Consider the following 14,816-nt stretch of genomic DNA (forward strand, 5'->3'; position numbering starts at 1 on the left):
GACTCCAAAGCAACCAGTTGTTTTGGCCACAATTAGGCTACATCATTTTGACCATGTGCACTCCTCTGCGTGTGTTTCCACATGAAGTCATTGTATCAACTGTAACCAGTCATGTCATGCATGCAGCCTGAGTGTTTATCTCAGGAAGATGGTCACCAGTTGATTTTGGACCATGTGTCGTTTTCATGGTGATCTGAACATGAACTCTTGAACATGAACAGTAACTTGTTCACCTTCCACCAGAGAACAAAACACCAACTGTTTATGGTAACTGGCCACTTCACAACAACCATCCACATTATGGTATGCCCATTCACCTGTTATGATTTTACAAATATAGTCAAGGTAAATATCAGCAAGTATGGGTTGGCGTTGGCAGATGGCAGGTTTCTGTTCTATGTATAAATCGTCGTATTAAGGGTTGTCGTGGCCGAGTGGTTAAGGCGATGGACTGGAAATCCATTGGGGTTTCCCCGCCAGGTACGAATCCTGCCGACAACGACTGACTGTTTTCATACAAGGTAATAATCATCAATCAGTAATTCTGTACACTACACCTGACGTTATGTGTAATGGTCGCCAATGGTGACTGGTAGGGAAATGCTTCCATGTTAGAGGAGTTACAACAAAGTAGGACCTTCTTTCTTTGTAACCTGTTCCCCATGATAAAGTAAAGAAAATGTCAGCTTACTCAGCACTTGAAGGGTTGTCATGTCCTACGAAACTGAACTGAAACAAAGAAATTGAAAAACAACTGAAGTGCTTACCTTTGCTTTTTGTGCCTTCATTCTCCCTCAGACAATTTTGTTTTCAAACTGATCGTGATCATCATGAACATTTTACCTTTATAGGATTATTGATGTGAAACATCAAGGGTAATATGAGCAAGCTAATGCCAAGTTTGTGTTTCCATGGTGAATACTGACATGCTGCAGATAGATGCTGCTTATATTTTTTTGCATAGTGAGTTGTCGTGGCCGAGTGGTTAAGGCGATGGACTAGAAATCCATTGGGGTTTCCCCGCGCAGGTTCGAATCCTGCCGACAACGACACACTGTTTGCGTGCAATAATTCTGTACGCTGTATCCTGTAACTATAGGAAATGCCTCCATGTTGGAGGTGTGACAACAAAAGCGGACATGTTCACCTTTTTCTCCATAATTAAGTAAAGAAAATGTCAGCTTACTCAGCACTTGTAGGATTGTCATATCCAGCGTTCTATGAAACTGAAACAGTAACTTTTATCGAAGTGCTTACCTCTGCTTTTTGTGCTTTAATCGTCCATTTAATCGACAATTTTGTTTTCCAACTGATCATGTCCATCATGAACATTTTATCTTCTTTATGGGATTATTGCTATGTGAAAATTCAAGGGTAACATCAGCAAGCTAATGCCAAGTGTATTTCTCCCATGTAGGGTGACCACCTGTCCCGCATTTCGCGGGACAGGATTTCAGTCCTGAAATTGGAACGTTTGTCCCGTGTCCCACACATCATAAGCAGTGTCCCGCATTTCAATGATTAGGCCTATTTTTTTTTTTTTAGTAAACAACATATTTATATATTTAACCGTGCATTTTCTAGTCGCTACTCAAGAAAACTGGTCTGTTTATCCCTCCTATTCTTGCATAAAATGTGATTTTCAACCAAACTATTAGCCTATTATATTTAATTCATTATATTTATTGGATTGAATAGGTCCTAGTGTCGTTAAAATAAACATTTCATAAAGCCTACCAATGATTTAAAGCAGGTTAATATCCAATGCCACTGCAAATAGGCATTCCGTCTAATATTAAATCAGTATTTACATAGCCTAATAATAGTCATTTCTCTCTCTCCCACGTGTCCCGCATTATCCCGCAAAATCACGTCTGCTGTCCAGCAACGGAACAATTAAGAGGTGGTCACCCTACTCCCATGGTGAATACTGACACGCTGCAGATAGATGCTGCATTATGTTTATCTCTGATCCCTTCTATAGAAAATACAGTAATGTCAGTTGTGTCAGTGATGCTGCTGTAGTGGTGAGCAGAGCTGCCTGCCAAGCAGTTGACCATGACTTGGTTCCTATTGCTGTACTTCATACAGATCACACTGAAGCACTGCTGCAGGACAACTGATATCACTTAGTAAATCCTGTGCTTGGATTTGTCTTGGTGACAATGGTGCAGAGAAATATTGACATAGTCACACAAGTATATAGTGACACACTGTACAGGGACAACAATACCTTACAGACAGTGCAAGACAGTAGCCTACATTTATCCATTTACTATTTCATTGCTAAGTGCTACTGACCTGCTTGGCATACAGTATGTTGAGCTGTACAGGGAAGTGTGGTGAGCAGAGATGAAGTAGAGGGGAAAAGCAAAATTCATTTTTTTTCTGAAAATATTATTGATTTTTGCTTCTACTGGTGGTTATTAGCCTTGTGATGATCACTGACTGGAAGTCAAAGTTTACTCACCTTTTTATTTACCACTACATCATTGAGTAATGACACAGTGCCAGTTCTCAATGGTGATTGGCCACTTCACGCCTCCTATTCTCACCCAGACAACCTGTCTGTTCAGTTGTGTGGAGGAAAGCTCATTCTTTTGTTGAACCTATTGTTCCAGTGCTTTGATAGTTATGTGATTGTCCAAATTATACTGGGAAAGGTGAGAAAGATCAGGCAGGAAGACGAGACAGTCTTTCCTCCTCCAACATGGTGACATGTTCCTCATAGGAAAGGAAAGGAGGAGGTAATGGAGGAAGGGACAGGAGGTGATAGTGGAGGGAAGGAGGAGAGATTACATAACATTATATTACAGGAGAGATTTCAGAGAAGTCTCCTTCTCGTTTTAGTGAATGAACCTTGACCTGCAGCAAGTCAGTGGCAGTCAGACAGTTCTGTTTACCTGCTGCTGTTTCTGTCAGACTGGTTAATGCAGCTTTCATCAGGGAATGAAATTATGTTTTGGCAAAACATTTTGATTGTATGACTAACAGTTCCCCATTCGTTTTTCACAGAGTGTAGCTAATGTGTTCCTCCTGTGTCCAGCAGGGGGATGTAGCTCAGTGGTAGAGCGCATGCTTTGCATGTATGAGGCCCCGGGTTCAATCCCCGGCATCTCCATGAGGTTTTCTGTTGAAGAAGACCAGTCCTGTAGGAGACCAAACAAGTACAGAGACCATGTTGACATGCAGCCTGGAGATCTGCAGATACAATACTGTACAGTAGATTAAAGGAGTTTGTACTCTGGATGAAGCGAACAGACACTTTAAACCATTTATCTGCAACAAGAGAGTTCTTCTTCATAGTCCAACTTTAAGGGTGATATTTCTCTCTATTCTCCATGTTTTACATTCTCAATAGAGGCCTGTTACAGAAGGTTTGGAGAGTCATTACCAATGAGGGACTCGCCACAAGAGAATTTTTGATAATTTAAGACTATGATGAATTTTATTCATTCACATTTGTTCATTCACATTTGTTGAGAGGATATTTGTGGCACGGCTGATTGCATCCCTTAAAGGAGGTTTAAAAAGTGGTGGACACAACCAAACATTCCAAAAAGTGATGGGGACATGTCCCCAGCCTCCCCAGTGTAAATGACGCCATGTTCCCCACGCAGGTTTGAATCCTACCGACAACGACTGACAGTTTTCATGCAGAATCAGAAATGCTGTATGAAGGTGTGTGTAGTGATTGGTTACCAGTGGGAAATGCCTCCATGTTGGAGGAGTTACAGCAAAATAGGTCTTTCTGACTTTGTAACCTATTCCCCATGATAATGTAAAGAAAATCCCAGCTTACTCAGCACATCAAGGGTTGTGTCCTTCTACGAAACTGAACTGAAACAAAGAAATTAAAAAACAAAGAAGAAGAAACAAAGAAAGTGCATTGGGCTGACAACGACTAGCTCTACTGGCTTGGCTCTATTGAACTCACAGAGAGCTTTGTAGAAACAATTGTCTAGAGCCCACTGAACAGACCACTGAGAAGCTTTTGATTGGCTGCTGCAGGTCACATATCCAAACATGTAATTTACTTTGAGACTTTAGACTGTAATTTCCTCCACTACTGAGACTGCAGACAACATGGCTGCATGAATATCAGTTTCTGGATCACAAAGGAAAGTTGGATGACTTCATTGATCTGAGTTAATGATTTGATATTTTACCTTGTGTTGTCTGAGCAGATATCTCTGTACTGATGTTGAATACACAAATATACACAGGGCTGTAAAATAACTCCACTACATGAAGACATGTGAGATGTTAGTTTGACCTGTTTGATCCCAGAAAACTCTTCAGTCTCTAGTCTGAAGTGGTTTGATTTCAGTTTGTTTTGGAAGCACAGTGTATAAAATCAGTAGTACTGTTACTAATAGTACTACTAGTACTGTTACTGTTAAAGACTGATCCTCTCCTCTCCTCTCCTCTCTTCTCTTCTCTTCTCTTCTCTTCTCTTCTCTTCTCTTCTCTTCTCTTCTCTTCTCTTCTCTTCTCTTCGCTTCTCTGTTTGCTTGCTATTGTACCTCCCCCTTCTCCTCTCTCCTCCCCCTCCTCTTTCCCCTCCATTCTTTTTCCCTGCCTCCTCCTCCTCCACGTCTTCCAGTTGAATTCCTGACATAAACTGCTGACTGTGCAGCAGGAGTGCTGTTGCTCCTCAGCGATGGTGGTATAGTGGTGAGCATAGCTGCCTTCCAAGCAGTTGACCCGGGTTCGATTCCCGGCCATCGCAGAACTCTCTTTTCCCAGGTAGTACTTACTTACGAACTGTGATTAAAATACCTTGTTTCTGTCTCTTGTTTTTGGTGTCAGTGATGTTCAGCTTCATCAATCCGGTTAGACGTGTACTAATTCATTCTCAGATCATTCTCTCATTTACAGGTTCTTAAAACCATCTACTTTCTGCAGGTTTAGATTTGCATTTGTTCTTTCCAAATCCACCTAAGAACCGCATACATGTATTTGTGAATGTTAAGTAACGCAAACTGAATTTCCAGTCTTGGAATAACATTTTTGAACACTAAAATTCAGTGTTATTCCTATTTAGGTATGCAGGGAAGTAGGGAACCAATCGTTGATGAAGAAAACTAGATTAATAGACAGTGTTTGATGAACAACAAATCTGTCCATTCAGCTGTCATGATTTTACACTATTGTGCTTTGAGTTTATCAGTAGTTTAACTCCTCTACAAATATAGTCAAGCTAATTAAATATCAACAAGTATGGGTTGGCAGATGTCAGGTTTCTTTTCTATGTGTAAACCTCTACAACGTGAGTTGTCGTGGCCGAGTGGTTAAGGCGATGGACTAGAAATCCATTGGGGTTTCCCCGCGCAGGTTCGAATCCTGCCGACAACGATGCGTTGTTTTCATTGTAGTCTGAAACAGCCGACATGGGCAAATGAGAGCTTTGTAGACCTTGTATCTCAAACACACAGCTTCGCCTGGTCTACACAGCAGCTTACCAGAAGTTGTTCTGAGGAGAAGTTATAGACTGAAATCCGTTCCCAGCCCCCTTCACACCTCATTACATCAGGCCAATTGCTGCAGAGGTGGGCGGAGTTTTCGGATGTTTCTGTTTCGGAGAGTCACATTTTCAAACTGCATCGCCCCCCCCAAACAGAAGCCCTGTCCAAACTTCAGACCATGTCTGAAACCCTCTCAGAACTCAGCATAAACCAGCCTTAAGTCTGTTGAGAAGTGTTGTAGAAGTCTTGTCTCAGCTCAGACTCTGGATTTGACCTTGAACAAAGCAAACAAAGATAAACACAGAGCCCTAACCCTATATTTAGCATTTTCTTTTTCAAGCAATGGCAAAAATAATGTCCTCAGAAGTGTTTATTTAGTTATTAGACTTTACTGTTGAGGATCTCTGGGTTTTGTTTGAAATATCACTAAGCATGGATTGGCTCCTGCCAGGTGTCTCTCTCCCAAAAATAATGTTGACTTACAAATAAGCTCTGAGGCTCATTTTATGCTGTGGGTTGGTGTTTGAGAGGTTAGTGTGAGTTAGTGTGACTAAAAAGCTATTGTGTCCCTCATAGGTTTAAATCCTGCTGACAACACTGGGCTGTTTAAGTGGTTATAGAGCTTCAAATGACTTTATAAAATCTCAAATGGTGGTTTGAGGGCTTTGTGTCCTTATTCTACTACTGAGGCTAAACTACCTTGTTTTTGCCAGTGAGAAACCAATGGAATATAGACCAACACTTGTAAAATTCATAATTCAGAAAGAAGGTTAACACTCAACGCCAAGTTTCATTTCTGTGTCGGTGTTGTCAATAATGTAAGTTGTTGTGGCTGAGTGAAGGCGATGGAGTAGAAATCCATTGGGGTTTCACATGGAATGTTTGGAGAGTAACAAGTGCTAACTGTAGGAAATGCTTCTGTTTGTGGAGTGACAACAAAAGCAGATTCTGTCGTATTTGTTTGTCCCTAGACAGGACAAGAACATTTTCAAATTCTCTGCACTTAAATGTTTCTTAAATTATTATGTGAAAGGCTGAAAACATTGACGGAGGAACAGCTCTTTACATTACAGTCTTCACTTTTTTGTCACTCCTCCAACATGGCTGGATGTCCTGGTAACCACTCTTAACTCCTCCATGACAGGCCTCTACTGAGACCATAAAACACCAAGAATAGAGAGTAACACCGTCCTCACTTTCAGAGAATTTATGTGTAAATTTATGTTACATTAGCGTACTTTGAGCTTATTACAGTAGTAGTTTAACTCCTCTACAAATATAGTCAAGGTGTTCTCAGTGATCTCAGTGTGAGTTGTCGTGGCCGTTAAGGCGATGGACTAGAAATCCATTGGAGTTTCCCCGCACAGATTCATATCCTGCCGACAACGACATATGATTTCACTAAGGTGTAAAACAGCCTTTGTAGACCTTCACAGACCAATATTTAACACTGCAAGTTTCACTCAATGGATAATCAGACATTGAAGGCTGATTTTGCAGACAGGGATTACAGGACCTGGAGTTATGAACGCTCTACACTGATGAAATTTTCAGCACAATCAGTCATCATGATGGCAGAAATTAGGGGAAAAAAAGGTCCAGTTTGAAAATAACCGGAATTATCCTTTAACTGGAAATAACACTGAATTTTAGAGTTCAAAAAATGTATTCCAAGACTAGAAATCCAGTTTGCATTACATTACTACAAACATTTTGCTAAACCTCTAACCAGACTGATACAGCCAACTATCTCTAACATGGTATTTTAATCACAGTTCATAAGTAAGTACTACCTGGGAAAAGAAAGTGCTGCGATGGCCGGGAATCGAACCCGGGTCAACTGCTTGGAAGGCAGCTATGCTCACCACTATACCACCATCGCTGAGGAAAGACAGCACTGCTGCTGCACAGTCAGCAGTTTATGTCAGGAATTCAACTGGAAGACGTGGAGGAGGAGGCAGGGAAAAGAGGAGGGAGGGGAAAGAGGAGGAAGAGGGAGGGAAGAGAGGAGGAGAAGGGGGAGGTACAACAGCAAGCAAACAGAAAAGAAGTATTTTAAAACCCTGTGTGTAGAGGACAAGCCTACTTTTGATTCTCACCTCATATACTTGCAAATGAAAGCATCCACTTGTTGTCAGCAGGATCAAACCAACACAGATAAACTCTCATCAACTTAGTTAATCTCTTTATGCTTAAATGCTTGAAATTTGTTTCTTAGACAAATATAAATAGTGAAGTTGATGCCTCTGTATGAATTTCTTTCCAAAGCCTTTGCCTTTCCATCAAATCAAAGGGCGGCTACTTTAAAGAATCAAAAATATAAGATACTTTTGATTTGTTTAATACGTTTTTGGTCACTGCATAATTCCATTTGTGTTATTTCATAGTTTTGATGTCTTTGTGGTGTCAATGTGGTGTGTCCAGACTTTTGACTGGTAGTGTACAAATTGTCAAATACACTCAGTAATTATTAAAACAGATTCATACAGCAGCCACTTCGCAATTCCTTTCGTCCACTACCACCATATATAGTATGTTACATACACTATTTTGTACATCTCATATCTCAAAAAATATTTTTTTGGACTTCTTCAACTAATTTAGATTTTGTACTACATCTAAACCACAGATTCACTGCATGAGTTGAAATGCACACACTCTTTCGCATGGTACGAATGCAATGTTTTTCAGAATTAAATTCACTTCTTAATTTATAAAGCCCTTCCCTATTTGAGAACATATACAGTAACTATTTGTAAATAAGGACAAATTCTAAATTAGGACATGGAAAATGTCTTTAGGGTCTTGGCAAGCTAGGTAAATATACATAAGCTAAATATACATACTGTATATTTCAGAAAATATTTAGAGAAATGCTTGAAAATACACTGAAATATGCCAGATATTTATATACATGTAGATGGCATTAATTTGAAATACATTTTCGTCAGATGTCCTGTTGATAATGAGAGTGTGGAACAGGCTGTGGAGCGACAAGAAAACACACACTGAAGTCATTAGTGTGAACATCTGAAGCACAATCTTTATTCTGACACTTTCTTCCACAGTTATCCTGACCTGACAAAACCGTATTCTCCAAAATACACCTTAAACCCATTTTCCTTATCAATTGCCATCTGGTGTAATGTTAAGTGTATCAAAATAATCCCTAACTGAATAAAAATGCATCTAAACTAATTTTTTACAGTAAATTCTCTTCCTGAACCGTACCAACTTCAGTCTCTATTCTGCTAACATATGCGTCAAATGGAGACAGCTGTAACCAAAACAGTTTTTCCAAACACTCACTACTAACTGGTATTATCTTAAATCACATTACACTTCTTGTACAGATTAATTAAACCCATAAAATATTTTTTTTTTCACTTTTTTGTCATTCAAAACACATAGAATCTGTGTGGGCATCAGTCAAGGGGAACTTGGAATCTCACTGACCTCATCCAAAGTGATGCAACAGTGATTCAGTGAAAGCAGTGTCAAGCAGTGTCAGTGTTCAAACTCCATTCTTGTGTTTGGCGCGATGGAAGCAACACGGAGAGGAAAACCTCAAAGAGCCAAGTGGAAAGAAGACATGGAGTTCAAGCAGACAGAGCTGGAGGCCCAGGTAAGCCCCGCCCACAGAACATCCGGGCGGAGAGCCTACCTGGAGCCCCCTATGGAGAGGAAGACTGGGGTCCTGACCCAGCTCCACGGGAAGGAGGAGGAGAAATTGAACAGCCAAGCGCATCAGATGGATATGAAAGCAGCAGAACATCTCAGGCCTCCTGAGGCCCAGGAAGAGGCACTGGCCAAGGCCAAGGCCCAGGAGGAAAAGATCGTGAAGCTGTTTCTCGGGTTGCATGAGGAGCAGAACAAGCTGTTCCAGAAGGCCATCCGACTGAGTGCCGGTGCGACGGAGAAGGCTGCAGACGACATCAAAGAAGTCGGTCTGCAGATCCAGAAAGTGCAGATGACACTCCTGCAACAGGCCATCCGGCTCGACGTCTCTGGGGCTAAGAAGACCTTCGGTAACAGGACCTGGACTGCCCAGGCTGCAGGGAACAATGTTCCTGAGCTGAAGAAAGCTGAAGATGACGCAGTTAAGATCAAAGCCTTGGAGGCAGAGAAGGAAACTCTCTGCCAGAAGACCCAGGCTGCAAAGATGGCTATTTCTGAGCTCCAGCTCCAGCTCCATAGAGCCCAGAGTGATGCTGAGCAGCAGGCTGTTCAGATCACAGCCACAATGGAGGAGCTAAATCAAAAGCTCAGTGCAGAGAAGAAGCTCAGCGCCCAGGCTGCAGCGAAAAGCGAGGCAGCCATCCTCAGCCTGCAGGCTCAGCTACTGGAGCAGAACATCAGGGAGAAGCAGGCTGTCTGCAAGGCAGAGGAGCTCAGTGAAACTCTGCGAAAGGAGAGAGAGAAGGCCAAGAAGGCTCAGCAGGAGGGAAGTGCTGCAGAAAACAGCATCGCGGCCGCCCTGAAGGAGTCTGAGCAGCTCCTGGACAAACAGCTCCTCCAGTGGCAGGAGGAGAAGACCGAACTCCTCAGGGCCAAAGATGAGAGCCAGAAGGTCCTGGAGGAGAAAGAGAGAGAGTGGGCCAAGACAGAGAGAAGCATCATGGAGAAGATTGCTGATCTGCACAGGGACGTCTTCGAGTTTTCTGTAAAGGAAAAGTCCAAGAAGCGTAGCTGGCTGCGCAAACTCATTGGTGCCCCGGCCCGCAAAGAGGAGAAGAAGGAAAAGAAGGAGAAGAAGATGGAGGCCAAGGGCTCCAGATTCCTCCAATTCTTCAAGTGAAGAAACTGAGCGCACCGACACCTGTGCTCACACAAACACAACCCCCCTACATCCATTTCCATCAAATTCCTCCAAACCCTTTTTTCCTTCAATAAACGATATCTACAATGATATCTAAAATCATGTACTGCCTGTATAGTTTTATTGTAGAAAGTTGTAAGTTCCACCACAGTCAACAGTGTATCACTGAGGCCTGGACACAAAACAAAGTCAAGCTTTTTTATTTAGCTGAATAATAGTTGGAGTGAAGCTACTGTAGAAGCAGCAATTCATTATGTTGTGTCTAAGTTGTGGCAAAGTTCCTGCATCGAATATCATTTACCACCAAGACCTCCAAACCTGCTCATATGGACTCAAGCTCTGGGGACAAAGAAGAGCAACGATGATAACTGAGAAGAAATTATAAGTTGGTCAGTGTGATAAATAATTACACGCAGGTCACCAAACTATCCTGCAGAGATGCACACAGCTTAGAGCAGTGGTTCTCAACTTTTTTAGCTTGTGACCCCTTAAAACAAAGTGATGTCTACTCACTGGCTGCATATGCAGAGTGGTGAACAGTTCAACCAAAGAATGATTTTCACTTTTCAGGTTGTTTCATTTGAGTAATTATCAAAGGAGGCCAAGAGGCTGAAAAGTATTCAGTTTTTCAAAAGCAAAAATGACATTAGATTAAAAATAGATACATTTGTATAGTAGAAATATATATTTTTTCCAATCCCATAAATCATCTTACAACCACCCAAAATTACAACCAGCCATTTCGCAGTGATGTAGTGGTAAATAAAAATGTTAGTAAACTATGACCTTCAGTCAATGACTGTTATTCAGGGTTTCTTTCTGATTTGGACCAGTTGATTATCTTAAATTCTCTTTACTGCATTTCAGGAAACTCACTGTACCAACAATGATTATACTTCCTAGTGAGAAAACACTTGATGGAGACTTGAGATGTTTTAAAAATCTTCTGTCATTAATCTTCTGTCATGCTCTGAACATGAACTCTTTAGTAATTTCTCTCTGTCCATTCACCTGTCATGATGTTACACTCTTGTGCTTTGTGTTTATCAGTAGTGTAACTCCTTTAAAAATATCAAGGTGTTTAAATATGAACAAGTATGACAAATACCAGGTTTCTGCTCTATGTGTAAATCTTAGCAGTGTGAGTTGTCGTGGCCGAGTGGTTAAGGTGATGGACTAGAAATCCACTGGGGTTTCCCCGCGTGGGTTCGAGTCCTGCCGACGAAGTGTGGCTGTAAACCTCATTAATGATGCTGTATAATGGAATGTTTGCTACCAGTGGTAACTATAGGAAATGCCTCCATGTTGCACAGGAGTGACAATAGGAAAGAATATGAGTTTATCTGCACTTGAAGCTTAGTCATGTCATACTACTTTCCTAGCTGAAAAAATTCCGTGAGGAAGAATTGTTTACATGACAATCGCTACTTTTTTGTCACTACAACACGTAACCAATGGTAACCACTTTTAAACTTTTCCTTGACAGGCCTCTATTGAGAACATAAATTATATACAAAAAATTGACAGTAATACCTCCCTCTTATGGAGAATTGACTTTGTGTGAACAAGTGGTTTGTGAAGTGAACAGTACAGACTGTGTTCAGTCCCACAGCTCATTCATGGAGAGAGTTGTTGTGTTTTAGGCTATAAGCATGTGGATCATGTCACCTTGTGCCCACTGCATTCTTCTGATTTTGGCTGCAGGTGGTGAGAGCATTGTGTCGTCTCCTAGTGAAACACTGCATGTTTCAACCTTTGCTTGATTCCCTATCCAAGAAGAGGAAGCTATATCAATTATATGTAACCGCCAATATTATATAGACAAGCTTTGATGTACAGCTTAGAGTTTTTTCATGTTTAACAGTTGTAACTTTGAAACAGTCAGGGGGATGCGCATGTTCTCCTGCAGACAACGATGCACTGTTCTCTGTAGATCTTCCCTCTGTCCTAAGCACACAATACCAATGTAAATGGTCTTTCTAACCCCGTTGACTTGAAACGGTCCACTCAGCAGCTCAGATGAATAAGAACCTTTGTCTTTGAGTGTCTGTTGCTGGGCATTTGCATAACCATCATGCAATTAACTGTATTGATTTACATAGAGATGTTGTGGCTGAGTTGTTAAGGCCATGGATTAGAAATCTATTTGGGTTTTCTTTCTGATTTGGACCAGTTCTGTACCAACAATGATTATACTTCATAGTGAGAAAACACTTGATGGAGACTGTATTGACCTGTTGTTCTCATGAGTTCATGATTTGATATTTTACCTCATGTGTTGTCTCAGGAACGGTTAAAGAGATTAACTAGAAATCCATGAGCGTTTACTTGTGTTGGTTTGAATCCTGCTGACGACAAGAGGATGCTTTCATTTGTAAGTATATGAGGTGAGAATCAAAAGTAGGCTCCTCCTCCAGTTGAATTCCTGACAGAAAGTGCTGACTGTGCAGCTCAGCAATGGTGGTGCCTTCCAAGCAGTTGACCCGGGTTCGATTCCCGGCCATCGCAGAACTTTCTTTTACCAGGAAGTACTTACTTAAGAACTGAGATTTAAATGCCTTCTTTCTGTCTCTTGTTTTTGGTGTCAGTGATGTTCGGCTCTATCAATCAGATTAGAAGTGTTGGAAGCTCTACATTGCAAATTTGTTGGATCAACACAGTCAAAGTCAGTAGAGTCGGCTGTGTCTCCCCACAATGAAAACAGGGTGTCGTTGTCGGCAGGATTCGAACCTGCGCGGGGAAACCCCAATGGATTTCTAGTCCATCGCCTTAACCACTCGGCCACGACAACTCACATCAGAAGGATCATATTGAAGAGAAACCACCATACATCATACGTCATACTTACTCATATTTGAGCACCTTCATGTTTGTAGAGGAGTTAAAATGCTGATAAACTCAAAGCACAATAATATGTTGAGTTGATGGTTGAGAGGTTAGTGTGATGGACTAAAAATCTATTGTGTCCCTCGTAGGTTTAAATCCTGCTGACAACACTGAGCTGTTTAAATAGTTATAGAGCTTCAAATAACTGAAATTGCAAATGGTGATTTGAGGGCTTTCTGAGCCTAATTCTACTACAGAGGCTAAACTACCTTGTGTTTTACCAGTGTGAAACCAGTGTGAATATAGACCAACACTGGTAAGATCCATACTCCAGGAAGAAGTGGTTTCTCACAACACTCAACACCAAGTTTCATTTCTATGTGTTCTATTTTTAATGTGAGTTCTTATGGCGGAGTGGTTAAGGCAATGGACTAGAAACCCCCTGAAGTTTCCCCGCGCAGGTTCAAATCTTGCTGACAACCTTGGAAGTGATACAGTAAGTGATTGATTGAAAATCATGGATGAATTTTTGAAGAGCAGGGCTAAGTGTAGGAAATGCTGCCAGGTCAGATTCTGAAAGTGTTCAAGTTCTCTGCACTTGAATGTTTCTTAAATGGTTTTGTAAAACGTTGAAAACATTCAGGTAGGAACAGCTCTTTACATTACAATCTTCACTTTTTTGTCACTCCTTCAACATGGTAGGATGTCCTCTGTAACAGCTGGTAGCCGCTCTTCAACTCTTCCATGACAGGCCTCTACTGAGACCATAAAACACCAAGAATAGAGAGTAACACCCTCGCAAACTCTTACAGAGAGTTTATGTTCTATGAACAAGTGATGTGTGAGGTGAGCAAGTATAGACCGTGTACAGTCCTACAGTGTCTTCATGGCAGTGACAGAGATAGACTTAGACTTGATTAATTATCATAAGAAGAAATTATCCAACCGCACACTGTTAGACTTCGTTGTTATCTTACGTAAGTTAACAATGAAGTCTAACAGTGTGCGGTTGGATAATTTCTTGTTATGGACTGTCTTATTCCTGCGACCAACCTGCACTTGATCATAAGTGGCTGTGCACGGGCGTCTTGATGACTAATTCCCATTGATTAATTATCAGTTTATTTGAATCTTATATCTTATTTTATTGACAATTAGGAACATTTGGCTTTAGCTGATGGCAGCTCCTCTCCAAATATGGTAAAGGTGTTTGAAATATCACCAGGTGTCTCTTTCCCATGTTGGAGCGGGTGGGCAGGTTCTTTTTTTTTTGGACTAGATGGACTAGAAATCCATTGGGGTTTCCCCGCACAGGATCGAATCCTGCCGACAACGTGGAGATGTTTTGATAAGATAATGATGGAATATTTGGACAGTGGTGACAGCTGCCAAACTGCTAGACTACATTTATCTATCCACTCTTCCATAGCTAAGTACATACAGTATGTGTGCAGCTGTACAGGGAAGTGTGGTGAGCAGGGATGTAGTGGAGGGTAAACCCACATAAACTCTGTTTGTCTGCCTTTTTTAGGCTGACATAAATCTGTATGACATATTATATATGTGGATCATATGCGGATGTGGGGCATTCCTTTGAAATGCATGCAGTGCAATGTGAAGATGCACCACTCGGGAATATACACAAAAGTGAGGGAAGTCATTGATCTAGACTCCAGGTACTACTTGGTTGGAGGGGACTATCC

The 14,816-nt window shown here is 41.3% G+C and overlaps 8 non-coding genes across 8 annotated transcripts; 6 read left to right on the forward strand and 2 right to left on the reverse strand.

Annotated features, from left to right (window-relative positions):
• Positions 1 to 420: 420 nt before the first annotated feature.
• trnas-aga (transfer RNA serine (anticodon AGA)) lies at positions 421 to 501 on the forward strand. Its single transcript has one exon. It is a non-coding gene; the product is annotated as a tRNA-Ser (tRNA).
• Positions 502 to 967: 466 nt separating this feature from the next.
• On the forward strand, positions 968 to 1,049 carry trnas-aga (transfer RNA serine (anticodon AGA)). The gene has a single exon. It is a non-coding gene; the product is annotated as a tRNA-Ser (tRNA).
• A 2,000-nt stretch (positions 1,050 to 3,049) lies between these two features.
• trnaa-ugc (transfer RNA alanine (anticodon UGC)) lies at positions 3,050 to 3,121 on the forward strand. Its single transcript has one exon. It is a non-coding gene; the product is annotated as a tRNA-Ala (tRNA).
• Positions 3,122 to 4,660: 1,539 nt separating this feature from the next.
• Positions 4,661 to 4,732, forward strand: trnag-ucc (transfer RNA glycine (anticodon UCC)). Its single transcript has one exon. It is a non-coding gene; the product is annotated as a tRNA-Gly (tRNA).
• Positions 4,733 to 5,276: 544 nt separating this feature from the next.
• Positions 5,277 to 5,358, forward strand: trnas-aga (transfer RNA serine (anticodon AGA)). The gene has a single exon. It is a non-coding gene; the product is annotated as a tRNA-Ser (tRNA).
• Positions 5,359 to 7,278: 1,920 nt separating this feature from the next.
• On the reverse strand, positions 7,279 to 7,350 carry trnag-ucc (transfer RNA glycine (anticodon UCC)). Its single transcript has one exon. It is a non-coding gene; the product is annotated as a tRNA-Gly (tRNA).
• Positions 7,351 to 11,432: 4,082 nt separating this feature from the next.
• On the forward strand, positions 11,433 to 11,514 carry trnas-aga (transfer RNA serine (anticodon AGA)). Its single transcript has one exon. It is a non-coding gene; the product is annotated as a tRNA-Ser (tRNA).
• A 1,482-nt stretch (positions 11,515 to 12,996) lies between these two features.
• On the reverse strand, positions 12,997 to 13,078 carry trnas-aga (transfer RNA serine (anticodon AGA)). Its single transcript has one exon. It is a non-coding gene; the product is annotated as a tRNA-Ser (tRNA).
• Between the last annotated feature and the right edge of the window lie 1,738 nt (positions 13,079 to 14,816).

This window comes from Centroberyx gerrardi, chromosome 22, assembly GCF_048128805.1.
Source record: "Centroberyx gerrardi isolate f3 chromosome 22, fCenGer3.hap1.cur.20231027, whole genome shotgun sequence".
NCBI classification, from domain to species: Eukaryota; Metazoa; Chordata; class Actinopteri; order Beryciformes; family Berycidae; genus Centroberyx; species Centroberyx gerrardi.